Raw genomic sequence first — 14,173 nt, 5'->3', positions numbered from 1 at the left:
TAACTCCCAATAATAATTCTAGTTTCATTATCTCTTGAACTATCGAACTCTACTTTACTTACATGTGCTGAAGATGCCTACTGCTTCAGCAAAGTTTAATAAAAAATGACATGAATGGAGTAGAACTTGATCCACAAAAGAAGGCACGTTGGTAGCTTGGCGCATAGTACACCAAGTTCAAGCAAATTTAATCATTTTAATTTTTTATTAGAATTCGTAGATTGAAAAGAATTACATATCACTTGATCCTAAATATAAAGGTACATCGGCAGCTTGAAATATTACTACAACTCCTATCAAATTTAAGCATTCAAATTTTTATTAGACTTACATGGATAATAAAATATTGAATATAACTTTTTCTAATTATTATTAAGTTTCAAGTAAACTGAATATGAAATACAATTCTTTCCAATTCTATTGGATTTCAAGAATAAAGAGAAATTGAAAATATAATAGCCTTTAAAGACTTTTATATCTCAAAGGAAATAAAAGATAAAATTTAACTTATTTTGATTACTCGTGTAATTTTTTATTACTACAAAAAAGAATGAGTAGGGAATGGAGTCTTTAGCAAGGCAAATGAAGAAAATTTAAAACAATGACTTTTGAATGTACTGGGTATATTTGAAAATGTTGAAAAAGAAAATTGTATTGCTTTGTTTCAGCACAAATAACCTTCAACAATGACGTATGTGCTGAAATAGTTGTCGGTAGAATATGTTTTAAGGTAAAAACTCGTGTAGTGTTTGTTAAAACTTACTGTAAGGTAAAAACTCGTGTAGTGTTTGTTAAAACTTACTGTAGGAGTGTTTTGAATATAAAATGAAACTAATTATGTTATAAAATTAATCATATATGTTAAAATTATAAAAAATTATGTAAAAGTAAAAAAAAAAAAAAAATTAATTATTTAAATAATTATTTTAAAAAAATTATTCTAACAATTTCATCATATTAAAATATTTATTTTATTGAATATAAATAGTAATTTTAAATTATTGTTTAATTTTAAAATAAATGTTATTTTAATAATTATAGAATATAAAAATTTATTAGTAATAAATTAATATTATATTTTAAAAAAATATTTAATTTATTAATTAATACAATATAAAAACAAATATGTTCATTAGATATATTATTTACCTCTTGCATCACTGGTCAATTTCTAGCTTTTGATTCATCTTTATTAAAAATCAAAACAACTTCTGCTTTTACCTAAAAGAACTTCTGTTTTTAACATTTCAGAGTTTTGCTAGGTTTCTGCCTTTTGGCCGACTAGCCATAGGGCCTTGTTTCAGGCCTCAATTGGTTATTTTTAGCAAGTCTTGATTTTCACTTCCATATTTTTTTGGTCAAAAAGTTTCTGGGTATTTTTGTGTTTATTTTTCTTTGATTAAAGGAATTTCTGGTTTCCATTTAGGTTTTTCAATTGAATTTTTGCAGTTTCTAGTAGCTTTGTTACTTTTTTTTGTCTTAGAAATTTAGACATATTTTTGGAATTGTAATGTATTTTCTTGAGTTAATAGGTTCTTGTTGGACTTTTTACACTCAGTATATCCTTAGATGTTTTCCACACATCAATGCACATGTATACCATTTGAGACAATGAGATAAATTGGATATATGTTCATGGATATTGCAGCACTCATTAAAAGTGGCTAAAATATTCTAGAGGCAGAATTCAAGATATGGTAGAATAGTTTCTTTATTTTCTCTTTCATTTCTTTATGTTTTTTTTTTCTTTTTTCTGTGTTTGTTTCTAAATTTAAATTGATCATTTAAATACATAATTATCCATGCGTTTGGCAAGTCATCCATGCACTGTTTAATTCCCTCGGAGAACGATATTTCATTTTTTTTTTTTGGCTTTGCTTTTCTTTCCTTCCTTCCTTCCTTCCTTCCTTCCTTCTTTCTTTCTTTGTTGCATGCTAACGATGACACTATCGATGTAGCAACCAGTGCTATATATAACAGTGGGGGCTTGATCTGGGATTTAACTGAAGAGCAAAAAATAAAGAAACACTTGTTTTTTGGATTGACTCTAATAATTCAGCATTTGCAAATGTTGTACTGATATTTAATGATTGCAACATAGGTGGGTAAACTAGCTAGTACGATATCAAACATTAATCCTTAATATGGTCTCACGCATGCATTGTTGCTCGTCTACATCTTTGGATGAATTTGAAATTAGTTGATCAAATAAGAAAGTTGTGCATTTTCCTAGCAAAAGAATGGGAGAAAGGGAAAGAAGTGTTTGTTTCTTTCCGTTTAGTCGAATTAACTATTTATTATCAATTTTTTCAATTTATTATAAACCTATAAGTAGCTCTTGTATTTGATTACTTTACAGTGTGTAGGTGTTGGATAACCTTAGTTCTCACTGCTGCAGGCAATTCGACCTCTAATTGTTTAATTTACAGTATTTGGTATCTTATATTTTCTGGTTAACAGAATCCATAAAATATTGAGTTTTGAGATTCTAAAAAAATATGATGATTTTTTGTGCCGACATTTATACGACGACAACATGAATTGACTTGTAGTTGCTTCAATCTGGTCAGATATTTTTTTGAGTGGTTTGCTTTGGAAAAATAGATCACAAAATCAAATTATTATCGCTTGTTATGTATTAGACGTCATTAGTTTGCTAAACTAGATTATATATTGAAGAAGCAGGGTACGATATTCTTGTTCTTCTGTTATGGCTAGTTGTCCTTTTTTAATTACTTTTTCTTTAATTCTATTGTTGGTTTTGGTTAGGTAGGATGCAACAGAAGATCATTTGGTGACAGACTTTTCTTAACAAAGACAGATTCTTAAGTGTAGGTATTATTTCCAGCACAGTCATCCTTGTGTGCTTCTCTTCATTTCTATTTACAATTTTTGAAGTTTGTATTATGTTTTTTGCATGTTAAATCATCTATCTTTTCTCGACCTTGTGTACCGTTGATCTTTCCTTACATGCCATTCTTGGATTTTTGTGAGTAACAACTCATGCAGATGTTACCTAGTGGAGAAGGCGAAAGATGCTCACATTATTGGTATTTTGATTGGAACTCTTGGTCTAGGCATTTGCTTCTTATATGGTTGTATTGTGCATTCAAGTTTTTCTCTTCAGCTTATGTGTCTCTAGCATTCTTTGGTAATATACCATTGCATCATAAATAAATCGGGATCTATAGAATTCTATATTTTTTGTATATTATTTTTTTTTTCATAAGAATAGAACTTATTACATATTAGTAAGATCTCTTTTAACAGGCCAAAAGACAGGGACGAGCAAAGACATTATTGCAATAAGAGGTAAATATTTAACTTTTGCTTCTTTTACTAAGTTCACTGTCTTTGTTATTTGGTGCTGTAAAACCTATGATACTTACTATAAACATATATGTGTGTGTGTTCTATGATTTGGTTCTTTAATTTAGTTTTCTGTTTATAATTATTAAATTTGCAGTCACATTAAGTGGCTTTAAATCCAAGCTTCCATAGAAAACTTTCTTTGTACCTTTTTTCCTTCCTCATCTCTTTCCTTTTTTATATAAATTTATGAAAAAAATAGTTATAAATATGAGTTTACAGGAAAAGTTCGTCAATGAAAAAATTGTACCTTGTCAAGTTTCACAATCGCACATTTGCATATTGAAGTTGTCTTTTAGGCGGGACAAGTGAAGCAGTATGATGTGGGCATAATTATTGGCAAGAAGAGGTAAAACAATCTCTTTTCTTTTCATAGTTATTGAATGGAGCATATGTTTTTATTGTGCTACTAACATATGTATTAATCACTGATTGCATATTCAGTTTAGATGGTATTCCTTGTTAAGGGTGTTAGTTTGTCTCATTTTTTTAATTTGTTTCTTTTTTCCTTTCTCTGAGAGTGTGTCTAATTTCCTTCTCTTTTTCGTATGTTCTCATTTTCTCTTAAATATTATTTTTTCTATAGGAAAAGAATTTATTGCATATTAGTGTGATTTCTTTTAGGCAGGACAAGAGATAGGGATGAGTAAAGGACATGTAAAGATTCAACTTTTGCTTCTTTTATTAAGTTCCTTGCATTTGCTATTTTTGTGCCGTAAAACCTATGATTTGGTTCCTTGATTTAGTTTACTGTTCATAATTATCAATTGATGCATTTGCCAATCATATACTGCATAACTTATGTCTCCCTAGGAGCAAGCGATGCATTTATAGGCAAAACACCTGGCAAACTAACTCAATACAGATCTCGCCAAATCTTGATTAGGTGTTTTTTGACCATATCTTATCCTAACAAATTTTTGACCTCTATGTTCTGAGATAAATTTTAGATCAGAAGTGACTTGACTAGCTAGTCTTTATGGTGCTGAAGGTTATGATATGGGCTAACTCAAGTGAATCATCATTCCTAGTTTCCTTTTTAGCCATCATCTCTCGAACTCTTCGTTTCTTGTAACTCTCAATAGTAATTCTTATTCCATTATGTCTTAAACTATCATACTTTGCTTTACTTACATGTGCCGAAGAAATCTAGTGCTTTATCAAAGTTTTATAGAAAATGAAATGGATAGAGTAGAACTACGTGTGACTGGATGTTCAAAAAGAAGGTACGTAGGCAGCTCGGCGTACGACACCAAGTTCAGTCAAAATTAAACATTTCAATCTTTTATTAGAATTTGCGGATCGAGTAGAATTACGTATAATTTGATCCTCAAAAAGAAGGTACATCGGCAGCTTGGAGTACTACTCTAAGTCTTAAGCACTTCAAATTCTTATTAGCTTTACATGGATAATAAAGTAGTGAATATAATTTCCTCCAATCACTAATGAATTTCAAGTCAATTAAATATAAAGCATAGTTCTTTCCAATTCTATTGGATTTCAAAAAAGAAAGAAAAACTAAAAATATAATAGCCTTTAAAGACTTCCATATATTAAAGAAAATAAAAGATGAAATTTAACTTGTTTCGCTTACCCGTGTAATGTTTTACTATTACAAAAAAGATTGAGTAATGAATGGAGTGTTCGCAGAAAGGCAAATGAAGAAAATCTATCCCAATGACTCTCGAATGCACTGGGTATATTTGGAAATGTTGGAAAAGAAAATTACATCGCTTTGTTCAGCACAAGTAACCTTTAACAATGATGTATGTGGCTTTTTAGAAATTGAAGGGAAAGAATCAGTACTTTGTTAGCATTTGACAGTAACTTAGTTTTGTTCTGTCGATCTTTAAACTTAATTATGCTAAGAATGTACCGACTCTTTATTTTCTTATTGCCTTCAAAACCCAAATAGCAACAAAAGCCACTCTTCAAGTCTGCTTGTACTACGAAAGCGATTTTTTCAACTTTTTCAAAAATTATCCGGTGGAGAAAAAGTCATTGTCTTTGATTCTTCATTTGTATTGCTATATACTCCATTTCATTTCCCAATCTTTCTTGAAACAATCGAAAATTACACAAATGAGCAAAAGCATTGAGTTTCATCTTTCATTTCTCTTGAAATATATAACTATTTGAAAGGTCCCATATTTTCTTTTAAACAAAAAAACGTCCTATATCTTTAATTTCTCGTTCATCTCGAAATCTGCAAACCCGAATAGCAGTGCATTTTGTTTTAAGTTTTCTTGAAATCTAATACTTTATTATCTACGAGTTCTTATAAAAAAAATGAAACGGATGGAGCAGAACTACGTATGACTTGATCCTCAAAACGAAGGTACGTAGGCAGCTTGGTGTACTACACTAAGTTCAGTCAAATTAATCGTTTTAATTTTTTATTAGAATTCGCGGATTGAGCAGAATTATGCATGACTTAATTCTCAAAAAGATTGTACGCAGGCCGCTTGGCGTACCACTTCAAGTTCAGTAAAACTGAAGCATTGAAATTTTTTATTAGATTTCATGGATTAAACATAACTACGTATTACTTGATTCTAAAAAAGAAGGTACGTAAGCTACTTTGAGTACTACTCCAAGTCCACTCAGATTTAAATATTTCAATCTTTTATTAGAGTTCATGAATAATAAAGAATTGAATGTGAATCGAGCAAAAATTACGTATGACTTGATCTTCTTGCACTATTTAATTCCTGAGGAGACTGACTTTTTTTTTCTTTCCTTCCTTCTATCTATTTTACTCATTCTTTGTTTCATTATTTGTATGATGGATTTTCTATTCGAATATTCTGTATAATCTCCTTGCATTAGAGGTAGAATATGAGGTTTGGTAGAAAAGTTCCTTTCTGTCTTTCTTCTTAGCTTTGTTTCTTTCTTTTAATTAAATTTGCAATGATAGATGGGATTGTTTGCTCTGAATTCGCGATTTGCATGAATGGTGGTTAGTGGGAAAGAGGTATATTAACTACCTATGATCATTTATAGAATATTGATGTAGTTTTTGATAATTTAGCACAGTTATTGTTGAGGATATGTTAACATTCATTTTGTTTTTCGCAGTTTATTATTTGTTATTGTACACTACATAACCTGTATACATTCATAGATATTGCAGCACTCACTAACAATGACGGAAGCATTCTAGAGGCAGAATTCGAGATATGATTGAATAGTTTCTTTATTTTCTTTCCTTTCTTTGTGTTTTTTGCTTTTTTTCTATGTTTGTTTCTAAACTTAAATTATCATTTAAATATGCAGTTATTCATGCGTTTGGTAAGTCATCGCTGCACTGTTTGATTCCCTCGGAGAAAGACGTTTTTTTTTTTTGGCTTTGATTTTCTTTCCTTCCTTCCTTCTTTGCTTTATTATTTGCGTGATGTATTTTCTATGCGAATACTGCATAATCTCTTTGTATTTGAGGTAGAATTTGAGCTTTTGTAGAAAAGTCTCTTTCTTTCTCGCTTCGTTTATTCGCTTCTTTCTTTTAACAACATTTGCAGTGATAGGTGGAATTGTTTGCTCTGAATCCCCCCTTGCATGGACGGTTGGTCAGTGGCAAACAGGTATATTATATATTAAGTACCCATGATCATTTAATTAAATTTTCAGTGACTCCCTTGACCATTTACCTGAATGGCACAATACGGAGGAACACTTGCTTTTTGGATGGACTCCGATAATTCAGCATTAGCAAATGTTGTAGTGACATTTAATGGTTACAACATAGGTGGGTAAACTATCTAGTACGATCTCAAACATTAATCCTAAATGTGGTCTCACGCATTCGTTGTTGCTCGTCTACATTTTTGGATAAACTTAAAATTAGTTGATCAAATAAGAAAGTTGTGCATTTTTCCTGGCAAATGAATGGGAGAAAGGGAAAGAAATGTCTGTTTCTTTCTATTTACTTCGAATTGACTATTTATTATCAATTTTCTTCAATTTATTATGAACTTGTAAGTAGCTTTTGTATTTAATTACTTCACAGTGTGTACGTGTTGCATGAGCGTAGTTCTCACTGCTGCAGGCAATTCGACCCCTAATTGCTTAATTTACAGTGTTTGGTATCTTATCCTTTCTGCTTAACAGAACCCATGAAATATTGAGTTTTGAGATTCTTAAAAAATGTGATGATTTTTTGTGCCGACATTTATACGACGACAACATGAATTGAACTGTAGTTGCTTCAATCTGGTCAGATATTTTTTTGAGTGGTTTGCTTTAGAAAAATAGATCACAAAATCAAATTATTATCGCTTGATATGTATTAGACATCATTAGTTTGCTAAACTAGGTTATATATTGAAGAAACAGGGTACGATATTCTTGTTCCTCTGTTATGGCTTGTTGTCTTTAATTCTATTGTTGGTTTTGGTTAGGTATGATGCAACAGAAGATCGTGTGGTGACAGACTTTTTCTTAACATAGACAGATTCTTAAGTGTAGGTATTATTTCCAGCACAATCATCCTTGTGTGCTTCTCTTCATCTCTATTTACTATTTCTGAAGTTCGTATTCTGTTTTTTGCATGTTAAATCATCTGTCTTTCCTCGACCTTATGTACCGTTGATCTTTCCTTACAAGCCATTCTCGGATTTTCGCGAGTAACAATTCATGCAGATGTTACCCGGTGGAGAAAGCGAAAGATGCTCATGTCATTGGCATTTTGATTGGAACTCTTGGTGTAGGTATGCTACGTATAGGGTTGTATTTTGCATTCAAGCTTTTCTCTTCAGCTTATCTGTCTCAAGCATTCTTTGGTAATATACCATTGCATCATAAATGAATCGGGATCTATGGAATTTTATATTTTTTTTGTATATTCTCCTTTTCTATTTAATATTATTTTTTTCATAAGAATATATTGCATATTAGTAAGATCTCTTTCAGGCAGGCCAAAAGACAGGGATGAGTAAAGGAACTATTGCAAATAAGAGGTAAAGATTTACCTTTTGCTTCTTTTACTAAGTTCACTGCCTCTGTTATTTACGTGCTGTAAAACCTGTGACGCTTATTACAAAGATATATATATATGTATGTATGTATGTATGTTCAGTGATTTGGTTTTTTAATTTAGTTTCCTATTTATAATTATTAAATTTGTAGTCACATTAGGGGGCTTTTAAATCCAAGCTTCCATAGAAAACTTTCTTTTTACCTCTTTTCCTTCCTCATCTCTTTCCTTTTTTATATAAATTTATGAAAAAAATAGTTATAAATATGAGTTTACACGAAAAGTTCGTCAATGAGAAAGTTGTACTTTGTCAAGTTTCACAATCACCTATTTGCATATTGAAGTTGTCTTTTAGGCGGAACAAGTGAAGCAGTATGATGTGGGCATAATTATTGACAAGAAGAGGTAAAGCAATCTCTTTTATTTTCATAGTTATTGAATGGAGCATCTGTTATTATTGTGCTACTGATCTATGTATTGATCGCTGATTGCATATTCAGTTTGGATGATATTCCTTGTTAGGGGTGTTAGTTTATCTCATTTTTTTAATTTTTTTCTCCTTTCATTTCTTTGGGAGTGTATCTAATTTCCTTCTCTTTTTCGTATGTTCTCATTTTCTCTTAAATATTATTTTTTCTATAGGAAAAGAACTTATTACATATTAATATGATTTCTTTTAGGCAGGACAAGAGACAGGGATGAGTAAGGGACATGTAAAGATTCAACTCTTGCTTCTTTTATTAAATTTCCTGCATTTGCTATTTTTAAATTGTAAAACCTATGATTTGGTTCCTTGATTTAGTTTACTGTTCATAATTATTAATTGATGCATTTGCCAATCATATACTGCATAACTTATGTATCCCTAACAGCAAGCGATGCATTTATAGGCAAAACACCTGGCAAACTAATTCAATACAGATCTCGCCAAATCTTGGTTAGGTGTTTTTTGACCATATCTTATCCTAACAAATTTTTGACCTGTATGTTCTAAGATAAATTTTAGATCAGAAGTGACTTGACTAACTAGTCTTTATGGTGCTGAAGGTTATGATATGGGCTAACTCAAGTGAATCATTATTCCTAGTTTCCTTTTTAGCCATCATCTCTCGATCTCTTCGTTTCTTCTAACTCTCTATAGTAATTCTTATTCCATTATCTCTTGAACTATCATACTTTGTTTTACTTACATGTGCCGAAGAAATCTAGTGCTTTATCAAAGTATTACAGAAAATGAAATGGATAGAGTAGAAATATGTGTGACTTGATGTTCAAAAAGAAGGTACGTAGGCAGCTCGATGTACTACACCAAGTTCAGTCAAAATTAAACATTTCAATCTTTTATTAGAATTTGCGGATCGAGTAGAATTACGTATAATTTGATCCTAAAAAAGAAGGTACATCGGCAGCTTGGAGTACTACTCTAAGTCTTAAGCACTTCAAATTCTTATTAGCCTTACATGGATAATAAAGTAGTGAATATAATTTCCTCCAATCACTAATGAATTTCAAGTAAATTAAATATAAAACACAGTTCTTTCCAATTCTATTAGATTTCAAAAAGAAAGAAAAACTAAAAATATAATAGCCTTTAAAGACTTCCATATATCAAAGAAAATAAAAGATGAATTTAAATTGTTTCGATTACCCGTGTAATGTTTTACTACTACAAAAAAGATTGAGTAATGAATGGAGTGTTCGTAGAAAGGCAAATGAAGAAAATCTATCCCAATGACTTTCGAATGTACTGGGTATATTTGAAAATGTTGGAAAAGACAATTGCATTGCTTTGTTCAGCACAAGTAACCTTCAACAATGATGTATGTGGTTTTTTAGAAATTGAAGGGAAAGAATCAGTACTTTGTTAGCATTTGACAGTAACTTATTTTTGTTCTGTCGATCTTTAAACTTAATTATGCTAAGAATATACCGACTCTTTGTTTTCTTATTGCCTTCAAAACCCAAAAAGTAACAAAAGCCACTCTTCAAGTCTGCTTGTACTACGAAAGCGATTTTTTCAACTATTTCAAAGAATATCCGGTAGAGCAAAAGTCATTGTCTTCGATTCTTCATTTACATTGCTATATACTCCATTTCATTTTCCAATCTTTCTTGATACAATCGATTACACAAATGAGAAAAAGACATTGAGTTTCATCTTTCATTTCACTTAAAATATATAACTATTTGAAAGGTCATATATTATCTTTTAAATAAAAAAATGTCCTATATCTTTAGTTTCTCGTTCATCTCGAAATCTGCAAACCCGAATAGCAGTGCATTTCATTTTAAGTTTTCTTGAAATCCAATACTTTATTATCTACGAGTTCTTATCAAAAAATGAAATGGATGGAGCAGAACTACGTATGACTTGATCCTCAAAAAGAAGGTATGTAGGCAGCTTGGTGTACTACACTAAGTTCAGTCAAATTAATCATTTTAATTTTTTATTAGAATTCGCAAATTGAGCATAATTACTCATGACTTAATTCTCAAAAAGATTGTATGTAGGCCGCTTGGCGTACCACTTCAAGTTCAGTAAAATTGAAGCATTGAAATTTTTTATTAGACTTTATGGATTAAACATAAATACGTACTACTTGATTCTAAAAAAGAAGGTACGTAAGCAACTTTGAGTACTACTCCAAGTCCACTCAGATTTAAATATTTCAATCTTTTATTAGAGTTCATGAATAATAAAGAATTGAATGTGAATCGAGGAAAAATTACCTATGACTTGATCTTCTTGCACTATTTAATTCCTGAGGAGACTGACTTTTCTTTTCTTTCATTCCTTCTATCTTTTTCACTCATTCTTTGTTTCATTATTTATAAGATGGATTTTCTATTCGAATATTCTGTATAATCTCCTTGCATTAGAGGTAGAATATGAGGTTTGGTAGAAAAGTTTCTTTCCGTCTTTCTTCTTAGCTTTGTTTCTTTCTTTTAATTAAATTTGCAATGATAGATGAGATTATTTGCTCTTAATTCGCCCTTTGCACGGATGGTGGTTAGTGGGAAAGAGGTATATTAATTACCTATGATCATTTATAGAATATTGATGTGACTTTTGATAATTTGGCACAGTTACTGTTGAGGATATGTTAACATTCATTTTGTTTTTCGCAGTTTATTATTTGTTATTGTACACTACATAACCTGTATACATTCACAGATATTGCAGCACTCACTAACAACGACGGAAGCATTCTAGAGGTATGGTAAAATAGTTTCTTTATTTTCTTTCCTTTGTGTTTTTACTTTTTTTCTATGTTTGTTTCTAAATTTAAATTGATCATTTAAATATGCAGTTATCCATACGTTTCGTAAGTCATCCCTATACTGTTTGATTTCCTCAGAGAATGATGTTTCTTTTTTTTTTTTTGGCTTTCCTTTTCTTTCCTTCTTTCTTTCTTTGCTTTATTATTTGCGTGATGTATTTTTTATGCGAATACTACATAATCTCTTTGTATTTGAGATAGAATTTGAGTTTTTGTAGAAAAGTCTCTTTCTTTCTCGCTTCGTTTATTTGTTTCTTTCTTTTAACAACATTTGCAGTGATAGGTGGAATTGTTTGCTCTGAATCCGCCCTTGCATGGATGGTTGGTCAGTGGCAAACAGGTATATTAAGTACTCATGATCATTTAATTAAATTTTCAGTGACTCTTTTGACCATTTAATTTTTATGCTAACAGTGACAGTATCGGTGCAGCAACCAGTACTATGTCTAACATCGGAGACTTGATCTAGGATTTACCTGAATGGCACAATACGGAGGAACACTTGCTTTTCTCATGGACTCCGATAATTCAGCATTAGCAAATGTTGTAGTGACATTTAATGGTTGCGACATAGGTGGGTAAACTATTTAGTACGATCTCAAACGTTAATCCTAAATATGGTCTCACGCATTCGTTGTTGCTCGTCTACATCTTTAGATAAATTTTGATCTTATTCATTCTCAATTTGGAAAACTTTTGTCGGTTGCTGTTGGTGACTCGTTACTCAACTCACACTGAGTTATATTCTCTTCTAAGAATTTCTGCTCGGGTCGGATCCAATTAAATATTGACCCGTCCGAAAACTTCCACTTCTTTATAGTCCCGCTTTCGTTAACATGGCTAGAGTCCTTAAATTTAATTAGTTAGGACCCAAAAGTCTGGCTTTATTCCAAATTTCTCCTTTCTCTGTCTCGACCAAAAGCAGAACTTCTCAGATACCCAGCAACAGAGAAAGCAGAGAAGATGGATGTATCAGCCTCAAAGCAGAGTGAGGAACTCACTAGCCAACTCGCGCTCTTTTGACTCACTTTGCGACTCTTTTTAACCCAGCACGCTTTTGAAGGAGTCTTCACTTACCAGCTCCTCACTGCCTCCGCCCATCTCCCCCGAGTTGCGCTCAGCTTGACTCCGCTCTGCAAGCTGTTACACGTAAGAGGCACAAAAACGACGGCAAAAGCAGCGTTTCGGGGCCGGCCGAGAGCCACGAAAACCCGTGTGTCGTATTGCGGCACGTGCGTAAATATAATACATGCGTATATAACGGACATATCCGCTGGTTTGATAGAGCCACGGGTGGGTGACCTGAAGTGTTATCGACTGATTGCCACGTGCTTAGCCACGTGCGCGATAATGTATACGGCCTATTTATACTGCCGGTCTCGTTAATTTTACGCAGATTCTGGTCTTCTTTCAAGAAGACAGTTTTCCTTTCTTGGCTTTGCTTTTGCTTTCAAGAAGACGGACTCTGGTCTTCTTTTCTTTCCTTCCTTCTTTTTCTCTTTCTTTGTTTCATCAAATGTATTTCTTATGGGGATACAACATAAAGAAGACATTTTTCCTTTCTTAGCTTTGCTTTGCTTTCAAGAAGACAGACTCTGGTCTTCTTTTCTTTCGTTCTTTTTTTCAAGAAACAGACTTCTCCTTTCTCTGAGTTTGGTAGAACAGTTTCTTTCTTTCTTTCTTTTTTTCTTTGTTTATTTCTCTTAATAAAATTTGAAGTGACAGATGGTATTGTTTGCTTTGAATCCGATCTTGCGTGAAGAGAAGCGGATGATGTTGGTAAGAAGAGGTAAATTCTTTTTGCTTTTCTTTTCAATGCTTTGATTTTCTTTCGTTCCTTCTTTCTTTATTTCTTTTGTTTCATCAAATGTATTTCCTATGCAGATAAAACATAATCTACATATGCCCCATACTTTGTGCGAGACTCATATTGATGCATTAGAGGTGGAATCTGAGTTTGGTAGAAAGTTTCTTCCTTTCTTTCTTCTTTTCTTTGTTTATTTCTTTTTTTTTTTCTATTCAGAAATAGAAGATCCATTTTTTTTTTCTCGGGAAACAAACAAGACCCAGAAAGAAAAATCTCGTGATAACCCTCTCCCAAGCACGTGCAACGACATTTATCATTTCTCCCTTCTCTGTCTTTCCTCATTTCTTTTCTTTTTCATTTTAAAATCACAAGAATCGGCCTGGTAAGGATCTAATGATAACCCAGGAAACAAATGATGATATGTTGCATGGAAAAGTCACAAGTAGATGTTTGTGTTGTGTTGTAACCCAGTCACTTGGTCCGACTGGTAGAAGAAGTTTTTGTTGTAAAGTGATAAAAATATTTTTGAAATGGTTGTTGGTAGAATATGTTTTAAGGTAAAAACTTGCGTAGTGTTTGATAAAATTTACTGTAGGAGTGTTTTGAATAAAAAATAAAACTAATTATGTTATAAAATTAATCATATATTTTAAAATGATAAAAAGTTATATAAAAATAAAAAAAAATATTTTTTTAATTATTTAAATAAAATTATTTTTAAAAAAATTATTCTAATAATTTGAT

General features: G+C 31.5%; 1 long non-coding RNA gene across 9 annotated transcripts in view; it reads left to right on the top strand.

Annotated features, from left to right (window-relative positions):
* The window catches only part of LOC110807278 (uncharacterized), a 28,768-nt gene extending 14,705 nt beyond the window's left edge, over positions 1 to 14,063 (top strand). For 5 of the 9 annotated variants that reach the window (XR_015817023.1, XR_015817024.1, XR_015817004.1 and 2 more), the window contains 8 exons: positions 2,770 to 3,312; positions 3,592 to 3,718; positions 6,888 to 6,950; positions 7,767 to 7,833; positions 7,972 to 11,557; positions 11,900 to 11,962; positions 12,037 to 13,411; positions 13,507 to 14,063. This is a non-coding gene — a long non-coding RNA (uncharacterized LOC110807278). The remainder of the gene's footprint in view (positions 1 to 2,769; positions 3,313 to 3,591; positions 3,719 to 6,887; positions 6,951 to 7,766; positions 7,834 to 7,971; positions 11,558 to 11,899; positions 11,963 to 12,036; positions 13,412 to 13,506) is intronic. The other 4 variants (XR_015817021.1, XR_015817016.1, XR_015817019.1 and 1 more) reach the window with 2 other exon arrangements.
* Positions 14,064 to 14,173: the final 110 nt, after the last annotated feature.

The sequence above is a fragment of the Carica papaya genome, chromosome 1 (assembly GCF_054855325.1).
Source record: "Carica papaya isolate Zhongbai chromosome 1, ASM5485532v1, whole genome shotgun sequence".
NCBI classification, from domain to species: Eukaryota; Viridiplantae; Streptophyta; class Magnoliopsida; order Brassicales; family Caricaceae; genus Carica; species Carica papaya.
Note: the sequence above shows the minus strand (reverse complement) of the source record. Positions and strands in the feature narration are given on the sequence as shown.